Source organism: Rhinatrema bivittatum, chromosome 2 (genome assembly GCF_901001135.1).
Source record: "Rhinatrema bivittatum chromosome 2, aRhiBiv1.1, whole genome shotgun sequence".
NCBI lineage: Eukaryota > Metazoa > Chordata > Amphibia > Gymnophiona > Rhinatrematidae > Rhinatrema > Rhinatrema bivittatum.
The window spans coordinates 700,339,067-700,351,136 of record NC_042616.1 but is presented as its reverse complement, the minus strand read 5'-3'; the positions used below and the strand labels follow the sequence as shown (position 1 = coordinate 700,351,136).

The window sequence follows — 12,070 nt, the reverse complement described above, 5'->3', positions numbered from 1 at the left end:
AAATTTTAGGACTATGTATCCCTGACAAGAGACTTACCTGAATAGTACTGAATATCGGTGCAAACTGGATAAACATCCCCCCTCTTTTATCTAGCTAAGTTTTACCCAGGTTTAAAGTCACTCAGGTAAAACTTTGCCAGTTGGCAGGACAGGAAATTTAAATTTTGGGGTTTGTTCAGGTAACTAAAAGTTAGTTAGGATGTCCTAATTCTCTTGCTTCATTAGTATCCTTTGAAAAATCTTGCTATGAACCATGCGCTGCTGAGTGACTGTCGGCTTTCCCCTTTGTTCTAGTTTAAAAGCAATGGAGAAAGTTGACAGTCGCTCAGCAGTGCATGGTTCGAAGGGAGGCATCTTCAAAGGATACTAATGAAGCAGGAGAGTTAGGGCATCCCAACAGAGAGATTTCAATAAAAGCAAATGTTGTCCATGTGCCTAGAAGTAAAGAATCACCTGACCTAAAGATTCCAAATGATCTCTTCCCTATCAACTGAAAAGCAGGCAGTTAATACAAACAACAACACAAGATAGATCTTAATAGGTGGCAGCTGATATGCCACAAGACAATATCTTATGCCACAAGACAATATCTTCTGCCTCACCAGCCACCTCCCCTTTGGGTTGAGCCCACAGATTTTGGTGGGCCGGCAGGGATTTATAGGCTGGGTAGAGAAAGTAAATTTAGTGGCTGGACTGAGAGGTAGAGAGCAAAGCAAAGTCAAGGTCCAGACTGAAGTCAAGGTAACAAGAAATCAGGCCAGGACGAGAACACAACAGGACAGACAGGAGAGGGCAAGGTATGAGCAAGGCACTGAAACAAACCAAGAACAAGGCAATAACACACAAGAACAAATCCAGGATCAAGGCAGGAACACGCTGTAGCAACTAGCACTGCAGTACAAGCAGGAGCCTGTTGCGAAGGCCCTGAAAGGTGACTCAGAGCTTCCAAGGAAGGATGTGATGTCACCTGTGTGGGCTACAGGAAGTCCAGCCGGCAGGCCCTATAAAAAGGAATTATAGGAAGTTCAGGCATGTGTCCTGGGATACATCATGATGCTGGAGGCGCTTCAGACTAGAGGTGAGGGGCATTACAAATTCTTTCAATTCTATAGTGCACAGTAATTACTTTTCAGTTTAAATTAAAATTCATCTAAAATATTGATGCAAGAGCACTTATGCTGAAGTCAGTTGGCCAAATCTGTATTCAAAAACACTGGTAGAACTAATTATGGGATTTTTCTGGTAGGGACTCGCATTTCTGTAGTTCAAAAGATTCTGTCTGTTCCATCTGCTTTGAAGGTAGATCCATGTTTCTGTTTCTGACCAATGAGCATGAGAGGTCACAACAACTTGTAACTCGGTAAATGTTTCATATGGAGCTTGCTTCTAAAGAAAGGCAGGCAGTTCCTTTCACTTTTACCTCATATCTCCCAGAACATTTGCAATGCTTCCTGAAAGGCACTGATTTTTAGTGATTTGTTCCACTCCTTTTTAAGAGGAAATCACCACTTTTTTCCCAGACTAGTGGGGTTCACTTGCTTGCCCATTCAAAGTTTAACAGAATGGACTGGTAGAGGAACACTAGTCCAACACACCCCAGCTTCTCCTCCAGCTCTCTGTCTCTTAACTCCCATTGCAGACACTTAGGCAGGCACATCTTTCTCTCCTTCTGATTGGTTCTTCTCAGCACTCCGATTCTGTTTGGTTGTAAAAACTGTCATCTACAGTCCTTAGTCCTCCTTTACAATTCTATAGGCAAATTAACTATGTAACCCTTAGAGGGGTGTTTAGTCCCAAGGGTACACAAATTAATTTATTTATCTTCAGGGGCTGCTCCAGTTAGTAAATTCCATCCTATGCTCAACTCTTAATCCCTGGGGGGATCCTTTTATGGGAGTAAGCTCTTGCTTGTGGCCCAGATAATGTAATGATGCTCCCAGTGTGTGTATACTGTAGGTGCTTCTCATGAGGTGGGAGGCTCTAATAAACAGACACGACCAGGCTCTGGGAGTTAAATAAACATTTACTGATTGATAATCATAAATTAAAGTCCTTTGTGCAGAAGAGTGATTTAACTAACGAATTGACTCCTTCCAAAGATGCGACATGACCTCCCGACTGACGCTTGCCCGTCCTACTTACTCTCCCCTCCTCCCACCCTCTGTGAATATTCTCCCCCTCCCCTCCCTTATCTCTTTCCCCTGCTAATTACCCTGATTACATTGATGAACGCCCTTGTAAAAAACTAACATGTATATATGTATATAATTCTCATATCATCTACTCCTGTCCATGTTTACCCCCTCCCTGTTAAAAAACGTTATTATTGTAAAGCCTGTTGCTCAGTTATGTTACATTGTGAACCGAGGTGATGTTTTGCAAACGTGCCTCGGTATATAAAAAACCCGTAAATAAATAAATAAATAAATAAACATCTGACAGATGGTACATTAAGGACTTTCCTCTGTAGGTAGGAGCCTTTTATTCAGACCTCTGGGTAGAGCCCATGGTGATTTTTTATGCTCAAACTCTCCCAGCACTTATCCATGAATCCAAGTGGAGAGGGTCCCCAACTTTACTGCAAAATTCCTACCTTAGTTCATCTTCTTCCTCGGACACTCAGCAAGTCCTGGTCCCTTAGTATTTGTGTGGAGATTTGGTTGGGGTCTCCCAATCTTGTTCTTCCATCCTCAGTTTATTGATATTTCTGGGGGCCTTCTCTTAGGGAAAAGTCAGTGGGATCAGGCTAGTTCTCAATATTGCAAACCCAGTGGGGAAGGGGGATCCAAAAACCTCCCCACTCTGTTCAAGTCCAAAAAATAATTCTTAAAGCTAAACTGGATACATCTTCTGCCTTCACTGTCTCTCATAGCAGGATCCATCACTGGTGCTTGTCCTTCTAGGGTTTAGAGCAGACTCACAGGTCTTTGGTCCCCTGGTGAGAGCTCTTTTACCCTGAAAGGGTATCAGGCTTAAAAATCTCTCTGAAAATTAGTAGGAGAAGGACCCTCTGGCAGGGAGTGTACAACAGAATCTCCATTTGGATGAAGCTGGGAGGCTTCACCAGAGCGTAAAAATCAACTACTTCCTCACTTTGATCCCAATGTGTTCTAAAATGACTGAGCTAAATAGTGTTCAGGCATCCAATCCAGATCCTCCAGGTGGGAGGGTCTCAGGGGAATGGAATGACTCTTTCTAAAGTGTGTCTATACAGGGACAGTGAAATCTGGTGGCCAGAACCGGGGGGGGGGGGGGGGGGGGTCTGCCATAACTGTATAAGTACAAGTGTACAGTATCCTCAAAGGAAATGTTCCAGAAAAACAGTGGGTTCATGACCCTGATAGAATTGCCCTCAGATAATGAGTAATTTATAATCATATATAATTATCAGTATCAAGTAACTATTTTGTACTACATATGGAAAGAGAAATGATCATCAAGTACCACGAGATGCCATCAGAGACCAAAAAAAATTCAGAAAGATTCATAAATAGTCCAAATTATACTGGATGCTACCAATTTGAATATAAATAACTTCCAAGTGCCCTGATATGTTGCCTGTACATATTATACCTTATAAGTTCCAGAAGGAAGTCCTCTTTAGCACAATGCATGTGTTAAGAGCACTAGCAGTAAAGTTGAGAGATTAAGATCCAACTCAACATACCCTGGTTTAAGAATGATGTTTATTCCTATAATGGTATGTATAAAACAAAGTTATTTTAAGACGCTTCTCAGAAATTCATTTCTATTTGCAGAGTAAATGATTGGCAGAAAAGAGGTTAAGCAAACCAATAGCTATCCTGGAGGGGGGAAATCTAGTAAAACCAGACCAGTCCTGCATTTACTAGGAGCTGCTTGAGATGTTTATATACATGCCAATATGATGCCCAGGTGGATACCAAATCATTTTTCCCGAATTAGGCAATATCAATGAAATTGCCTAATTTGGAATGGTTTGGGAGTACCAAAAAATGATTGATTTTTTCCAAAATTTCGGGAAAAAAAATCATTTTTGAATTAGTGTGTGCTAACTCCCGATAGTGCGCACTAAACCGAAAACCAGGGTCCCCCCAAAAAAAACCCAAACCACAAGAAAAATGAAATTCCCATGGGGGGGCCCCGAAACAAAGCCCGACACGAAAATTTTACCCGAAGCACATCTCTACTGGTGAAGGAGATCCCAAGTAACTGGATTATAAAATGCCAAAAGTTTCTCCAGTACTACTGTCCCTAACTCATTTTCATCTGGTAACAACTTCCTGAAAAGAGACTGCTTAAAATAAGAGCAGAGTGCTTTGCCCACACCATCATGTTAGCTGTAAGCATCACAGGAGAAATATCACTGACAGTTCAATGACCTTGGGACAACTAGCTAATGCCTGTTAATTATATCTACCACTGCCGTGTTGTCAGAAAAGAAAAACAGCTTCCTGTACCTTAGTTGTGCACCCCAAATGTGAAATGCCTCTACAATCGGATAAAGCACTAAGAAAATGATATTCCTGTTGAGACCCTTACCAACCAAATGACAGGCCATTTTGCATGATCTACTCCAGGACAAGCAGCAATATAAGCCAAATTCCAGATCTGAATCATGACTTGATACCGTTTTGATTCTGGAGAAAGAAAGTCTCATTGTCATCCAAGAGAACTGATTCCCCAAGACAGTCTTGCTAAAATATATTGCTGTTTTCCAATATTTCTATCCCCTGTGCACTTTTCCCTCATTTATACCAGTTAGACAGCGAGTTGGTTTGTAGGCTAACTTTATGAATCAAGATCTACCAGACATTCTATCAATAATGTAGGAAATGTTTTTGTTATCCAAAACAGATTATTCCTGCCATGCAGGTAAGCAAAGAAGTGGTTATTTAACAACCCAAATTTATCTTGTAAATTACTGGAAGGGGAAAATAATATTATTCTCAAAATCTATAAAGTACCTTAACTCTTTAAATCCCACTTTTGCCCACTCTAAGAAAACTAAATTCCCCATTTCAGATTCAAAGTTGGGCTTGCCAATTACCAGGAGAAGAGCTCAAACTCCCGCCTCCTCTAAAGCGTTCAGGCCCAGCTCACCTATCAATTTTGCCAATGGATTTAATATACTTCAAATATTAAATAATCTGATCACTGAATACAGTTCTTTATCAATCAGCCAATCAGTGAAATACCCAAATTGCAGTATAAAGAAAGATGTCTGGAAATGCTAACAACCCACCCATCCTCCCTTCTCATTACCCAACTTCTCATTAACCAAAAACTTACTCTTGTCTTTTTTACCCTCCTTTTTAAATATATGAGAGGGTAACATCTGCATTTGATAAAGCAATTTATGTAAAAAATAAATAAATAAATAAATAAAATAGGTTGTTGTGAAATCCAAAGAGATATTGAATATTTGCACAGGAGCTGCCAATATTTAGCTATAAATTGGGTTCCTCAGTCTGACACAATGTGTCTGGGCAATCCATGAAGATAAAAAATATGCTGAGTGAAGAGTCAGGCCATCTCTGGAGCTGAGGGAAGACCTGGAAGTGGCGTGATATGAGCCATCTTTGAGAAACTGTTGACTACGACACATATAACCATGTTGCCATTAGGAGTAGATTCACCATGAAAGCAGTGGATAAATGGGTCCAAGGTTCACTGTGGGTCATCCCACCAATGGTTTCTGCTATATGCAAATAGGACAAGAGTCTACATAGACTCTGACATCTTTCTGCATTTGGAGCTACCAGTAGTATTGTTGGAACATCGCCAGAGTACAGGCCCATCCAGGGTGGCCTGCAACGCGGGACTCATGGGACCATAGTAACACTTTCCCTCGGAGCTTACAAGGAATGACCATCTTCCTTGGTGGAATGGTCATGGTGGAGGCAAGAAGGATACAGACTGGATCAATGTTGTGTCTGAGCAGTTCAGAAGTATATTGAGTTAGAAATGAGTGGGAGAGAGCATCTGCACAGGCATTCTTGGCTGTGGGTCTGTATCTGAGTTTGAAATTGAAGCAGGCAAAGAAGAGGGACCAGCGGGCCTGTCTGGCATTCAGACCTTGGGATTGGTGAAGGTGTTCTAGGTTTTTATGATCCGTATAAATGGTTTACAATGTAGGGCTCCCTCCAACCAGTGATGCCATTCCTTCAGAGTCAATTTGATCACCAGGAGCTCTCTGTCACCAATCGCATAATTGTGTTTCATGGGTGAGACTCTTTTTGAGAAAAAGGACAGCCTTGGAGGAGTGCTGGCTCAGGCAAGTCTCTACCCCCATTGAGAAAGCATCCACTTTGACTATGAAGGACTACGTAGGATCTGGATGATGAAGGTAGGGTTTCTGCAGAAAGGCGTCCTTTAGGGCTTGAAAGCCACCCCGGCTTCTGGTGGCTAAAACATGGTGTTAGTCCCTTTCCGAGTGAGAGCAGTGAGAGGTGCAGTGATCTTCAAGTAGTTGTTATTGAAGCATCTGTAGTAGTTGGCAAATCCCAAGAATCTTTGCAACGCCCATAACCCTCTCAGCTTTGGTCAATTCTGGATACTCTTAAGTTTGTTTGGGTTCTTGTTAAAATATTTACTGAAGACAATGTATCCAAGGAAGGGAAGGCTCTTTCTTTCAAATATACATTTTTCTAGTTTGGAGATGTTGGAGTACCTGACAGACATCCCAGTGGTATGACAGGAGATCCTTGGAAAAGAGTAGGATGTTGTCAAGGTATACTATGACACACTCATACATAAGGTCCCAGAATATCTTATTCATCATATTTTGTAACACAGGTGAAGCAATGCATTAGCCAAAGGGCATTACCAGGTATTCGTAATGACTATCCTTTGTGTTGAAAGCCATTTTCCACTCATTTCCATGTTGGATGCAAATTAAGTTGTAAGCCTCCAGAGGTCCAGTTTGGAAAAGATCTGCAGGCAATCAAACAACTTTGAGATTAAAGGTAAGGGATAGTGGTCCCTTTTAGAAATTGATTATCGGCAATCTTTGGTGCTGTGGACCCTTAGTCCAAGGGGGGAGTCGGCACTACCTGTGGGGAGGAGCCCCACAGGTCCTCACCATTGGCAGGTAGAGCTAGCTGAGGCAGAGGCCCAACTGGAGCTTCACCAATACCAACCCATGTTCCCCTTAGGTTGAGCCCATGGGTACCAGGGCCAGCTGGTCTTAGGTGTGGGCCACTGAGTTGATGGAGAATCATAGAGGTAAAAGTTTTACAGGCCAGCACAGTAAGAGAACAGGGTTGGTATAGAACATGGAGGAGCAAAAGCCTGTAGCAGGCGGGGGGGACCTCAGAGTGGTGGTCCAAGCTGAGATCCATGGTAAGCAGAGAGTATGCAGTGTTGTGGTCCGAAATGAAGGGCAAAGAAGGTGGACAATCTCTGAATCATGAGCTAGGTGAAGGGTCGAAGGCAGGAGGAGTTCAGTCTAAACAAGGTGAGGTTCAAGGTCAGAGACAGGCAGAAGATCAGCAGCGACTGGATCCAGAATGAAGGTCAAGCTGAAAATCCAGTAGAAGAACACAGAACAGGAGATGAGGGACCACGAGGAGACGCTGAAGTTAGATGAGGGGAGATCAAGGAGGAGACTGGAGACTGAAGACTGAAGCAGGCGATGAAGAGTGGACCAGGACATAAGGAGACAGCACATATAACCAAGAGCCAGGAACAGAGACGAAGACAGTGAGCAGGCACACAGGAACTACAAAATGTCAACTAGCACTACCGGAAGGTAGTCAAGTTATTGCCGGGGCACTGAAGGGGCATCTAGGGAGTGCTTATATACTGCAGGGCCAATGATGTCATCAAGGGGCGCCTCTCTAGGAGTCCTGCCACTTGCCCTTTAAATTGCACACTGTAAGTGTGCACATGCCCTAAGGAGAGTGAGACTGTGAAGACAGCAGCATCTGGGGGGGGTGGGGGATCAGAGGGGAAGTCTAGCCAATGTTAATGGGAGTCACTGGAGGAGAAGGAGAGCCGGGACGAGAGTTGCACTGCCTTAAGGGTCGACCCCAGCATCGGGGCCTAGCCTAGGCAAGAGGTGAGTGTGGCAGCAGCTAGCGGGAGGCCATGAGCTGCCAAACACAACACACTGGAAATAGTCCCTTCCATCAGGATATGTGATGGGAATAAGAACAATATTTCTGATTTCTGAGAGATGATAGCCAGTCCTAAAAATGCTCCAAAAAGATGTAACAAAGGCATAATCTCCAACAGACACTTTAGGGTTTGCTATAGTTAGCAAAATAGTGGGAAATAAGTTAACTCTAACCTCATGAGGCCAATTTTAATACCATGAAAGGATACCATCGTTCTCAATTTGACTGCAAGTAGTTCAAGCATTATAATAAACAACTGAGATTTTATTCATTGCAAGTTTTTATATCCCTTCTTTCTGACTAACCCAAGACGCTTTACAGAGTTACACAGTAACAATAATATAATGTCACAATTAACAAAATTAGAAAATGACAACACAGTACTACAATATGTTCAAATATTTCATGAGAAATCCAGAAAGCACAAGAGCACAGTGTGCACTCAAAAACTATACAATAGACACGAAAAGTGCTGGAAAAATTTTTATAGTCCGTTATGAAATTGAAAAGCAAATAATAATAAAGGAATTTGCTTTTCAATTTCATAACAGACTATAAAAGTTTTTCCTGCACTTTTCGTGTCAAATATTTCATGAACCATGTATCTTTATATAAAAATCTCATTTGCAAATGCTTCAATAATGGCATCCTTCAGGGCTCAGTAGATCAGGAGCCTTAGTCCATTTCATTTTTTTAATCACTTGATGAATTTTCATTAATGAAATCAGAACAATTAAGAATTGTAATTGTAGTCCCTCCCTCAGGTAGAATAGATGAACAGGGAGGAAGCTGGTTGCTAGATAGAACCAGGGATACCCAAGTTTTTCAGCTCCAGAGTATCTCTCCCATCCCCACAATCACAATGTCCCAAAGAAGGAAGAATACCACATCAGAAATGCAAGAAAATTATTTTCTTAATCTTAAATCAATGGAGGAAAATAAAATTCACATCAGATTGTAAAAAAAACTATTCATAAAGACAATAAATTGATATGATGTTGCACACTAATGTCAGTATATAAAAGTGTTAAATAAATAAAATAAATAAACATTACTTATAGAGAATAGCAATATATAAGCAGAATGTTATTGAGAATATTCACTGTTCAGTTTAATTTATCAAATCTCAGATCCACTGAATACATGGAAGTTTAAGGAGAAAAATCTTTACTCTAATAACGCTCCACATTACTCATGTGTTGTACTGAGTGTTAGCCTGTCCTAGTGGTGCAAAAGCACAAATGAACCCATAATACAATTGGGTAACTCACCTCTCCCTGGAGTTTTGGAAGGGTGAGTTACCCAGCTGGGATGGTACTTCCTTCAGGCTTGAGCTGCTCACTGACTGGACCTTTCCCTGCTTTTATGCTGCTGTGCAGAATTTAGTTTGGGCCATGGAATCTAGCCTCTGGAGCGTTACTTTTCCCACTCTTCTGGTATCTCTGTATCCAGATGATAGTCCAGCCTTCTGACTCTTTCTTTTGTATCAGTCTCTTATGGGGTATTTCAGCACTATCCTTAGCTGAGATGCCTTGCTTCTGGGGATGACTCAACCAGACTGCATCCTCTCCATAATGTGGAACCAAGTCTGCATTGGACTGATTTTTCAATGCCAAAATCACAGTTCTACATAGTCTCCTATGCTAGACATCCCTTCAATCTATGCTCTATGATATCAGACTCCTTTGTGGACACCAGCTTTGTGGACAGACAGACTTTCTAGGGGAGAATTGGGAGTGGCTGCATAAATCCACATTTCTCTTAACTTTGATTATATCGTTCAGGGAAACCATTTCTAGCTCAATGACTTGCGAGGGAGTACTTGCTTTGGCACACCTATGTAACTAAAAGAAATATTGAGGAATGAAGACATTTTGGAGCTTAGAAAATTGTTAATTTTACTTAAAAAGATGGCAGCAAACTATGAAACAAAATGGCTGTGCCTCAAGGAATATAATGCATAGGCACAGGAACCAACCCAATCTGCTCCTTGTTATTTAAGTTGGTCTCTTAAACACCACCTGAGCTTTCAGTTTTTTTAAACATTAATAATATTTTTAGCTTTATTGGAGACTTAATACAGTCTCCATAAAGAGAAAACACATTTAAATCGGCCATAGTCTACAGTGACATGTCTGTTCTTCATGATCAGTTTTCTGTTTAATCTATTATAGTGGTCAATCCTGACTGCTCTCTTCCTAAGAATCAAAGAGAAAGCTGATAAGACCTGAGGTGGCCTGAAGATGGGGATAGAGGTTAGTGCTCTAGCAGATTTGGGACACATTTCAGTCAGATGTGGAGGGTGATGGTCAGAGGAGGTTTGAGGGGCTGAGTGAAAATATAGGGGGCTTGGAGGAGCTGATGTTGGTTTGCATATGGTAATTTGTATGCTCTTCTCCACAAGTTGGTAGAAAAACAGAGAAGAAAATCTCACCCAGACAGACTGGATGGGCTAATTGATCTTTATCTGTTGTCACTTATTAAGTTTTGATGTAAATGCCAAAGCTTTGAGATTAGAATATACACCTGGTTTCTCAAAAAACACCTGCCTGCCCCCCCCCCCCCCCCCATTATTCAGCATTATTGCATTCATTCTTATTATATATATACAATATACATCCAAAAAGAATGCAGTGTTAGAAATCTGCATAATCCCCAACCCTCATTCATACCCATTCTTATTGTCAATCCTGCCCATCCCTACTCTCAGCTACTAACTACGTTCTCCAACAAAACACATCTCGGTCTTTTTCTTCCCCCTAAACTCCTGCATTCGTTTGATAGGAATTCTAATAAAAACAGGCTTCTTAAACTTAAGCACATTAACATCCAGCACCTCCTTCATCTGGCTCAATTCCCTGCATATGCCTAAGAAAAATGTGAGGGCATTTAGGGATTACACAGACTAAAGGCAATAAAAGCACATTTATTAACATATCTTCACATAATCCAGAATGCTCTTATTAAACCATCATGGTGTTGCATATGCTTTGTATTTCTAATATCCAGATATATAATTCTTCCTAGTACCAGAAGAGAAAAAGAAAGAAGAAAACAGAAAAAAGAAGATAAGCAAAGAAAAAATAAAAACAAAAATTGGAAATCCTCTATTCAAATGACAAGACACTCCATTGCATACTAAGCTAAACTCAACTTTTACAAATATAGCTCAAATCAACATTATATAAGGGGGTCCCAAACTTTCCCCTTACTATCATGCATTAATGGTTTCTACAGACCCTACAAGTGGCCCGATGCATGGGGTATACCGAAGAGGATCCCACAAGGAGGCTTGGTATAGTTGAAGTTCGTAGCAGTAAAGTACTCACAGTAGATGGTTCCAGGAGAGATCCCAGAGAGCGGGATAGAAAGAAGTCCAAGGCAGAAGGCCCTTCAAGGAGCAGATAGCCCGAGACGAGGAAGGGCCCCCGAGGAGCGGGTACCCGGATCGTCTCATGCCAAGTGTAGAGTCTGGAACCGGATGTCCAAGAATGGAGCGGAATTCAGCAACGAGGGAACTCCTTGCTAACTCATGAAAGCATAGGGCCAACCAGCTTAAGTACAACAGGTAGATGACGTCATCCGGAGGGGACGCCCCGAGGTTCCCACCCTGACATGTGCAAAGGTGGTCCATACACGCACACGCGCGCGACTAGGTAATTCCTGAATCAAGATGGCCATCGGCAGTACCCACGCCATCCCAGGAACACCAGGCAGGTCGGCAGTGGTTGGTGGATACCGCCATTCGTCTAAGAAATGACAAGGCAGCAAAGAAAGAGGTGAGCATTAGTGGTCACAGCCATCTGCGACTGACGGGCGTAAACATTTACATTATTAATTGTGTATGCTTCCTTATTTACATTGGCAAAACCATACATAGTTTGAAAATGAGGATTTGGGAACACTGTTCCTGCTGCAAAAAAGGAGATTGGAAGCCCCTCTTGCCAGCCATTGGCTGGAAAAGGGCCATT

General features: G+C 41.8%; 1 protein-coding gene across 2 annotated transcripts in view; it reads right to left on the bottom strand.

The window, feature by feature from the left end:
• The window catches only part of SLC26A7 (solute carrier family 26 member 7), a 311,800-nt gene that overhangs the window by 135,629 nt on the left and 164,101 nt on the right, over positions 1–12,070 (bottom strand). The gene's annotated exons all lie outside the window — the stretch shown is intronic.